We start from the raw sequence: 1,272 nt of genomic DNA, 5'->3' as shown, positions 1-1,272 counted from the left end.
TTCAAATATTGTAGTATGATTATTTTGGAGCCCCCAGATCACTGAATTGATCCAATATTTTTGAGATTGCCATCATGGATATTCTGTTTCCACAACTCATTATAAAGAGATTGATGCCATTTCTAAGTCTGTACCTTCAAGGAGTCATGAGCTACACGGTTTTCCAATTGTTGGGATTGGCATTTGGTGGAAAAAGCGTGTTTTCCACTGCAAACAGTACTTTTTGCTCTTTTTCCGATGACGCTCCAGCCGTAAAATATGGACTTACAGCCTCCAACCAGGTGTCATTTTGAAGCTTTGGAAATATTCTACAACACTGTGCCAATAATCCTAGTGTTTGTCTACTGCGAATACATATACAGAGTTGAAAGTGAAATATTGTCCCTGAAAAACGTATGTTTCAAGTTTTTGAAGTTAAATTAATCACGAAAAAAGTAGTCCAAATGAGTCAATTCTATCGAATATTATAGATTGGTTAATACTCAACACTAAGGTGGTAAAACCAACTCGATATCTCTTACAATAACTGAAAAGTAAGCGATAAAAAATCCTGTCAATAATGACCGCCATCTTGAATTCTCAGTGATGTCGAATATTTTCGTTGTTTCCATCATCAGTATTCAGTGTAAAATAATCAATGTAAAATAGTTTCTCTATCATCATCAATATTCGGCTTGTAACGAAGACATGGAGTCCATTTGCAAGTCTCTATCTTAAAGTAGTCATGAAAAATCGGCTTTATAGTTCTAGCTTGTTACCTCATGCGTATATGGAAAAACGCATCAGAATCATGCAGGGCTTTCTTTGGAGGACGCTGGAGAATACATTTGTTGACGTACATGAAGATAATATTCAGGATACAGAAAGCAATTCTTCAGTTTCAAAGCTGAAGATACGATCTAAACTTCATATATTTAAAATTTATCTGTAGGCCTATTCCTTGCAGAAAAAAGTTATAATAGAAAGAAATTTGAAAAAGTTCAGAAAAACGTTTTTTGGCTTTTGAAGGTTTTAACTAATGAAATACGTGTATAAGAGGACATTCTATGAAAAAAAAATTGTACAGGAGGACTTTAGAAATATTTTCGTTAAAAAGCGGTTGAATATCTTGAAAGGTTTATTGAAATACAAGCGATATAGCAAAATCCTGAAAATTTTGGCGGCCATTTTGTTTCCGAGGTGTTTGCTTGTGATTTCGACTTATCATCATCACGATCCTCATTATGACAAAACAAAGAAATTGAGACATCTTCCGCGGCTGTTACCCAAAAA

The sequence above is a fragment of the Nilaparvata lugens genome, chromosome 5 (assembly GCF_014356525.2).
Source record: "Nilaparvata lugens isolate BPH chromosome 5, ASM1435652v1, whole genome shotgun sequence".
Lineage (NCBI taxonomy): Eukaryota > Metazoa > Arthropoda > Insecta > Hemiptera > Delphacidae > Nilaparvata > Nilaparvata lugens.
The sequence above is the reverse complement of the archived record's forward strand: the minus strand, read 5'-3'. Positions refer to the sequence as shown.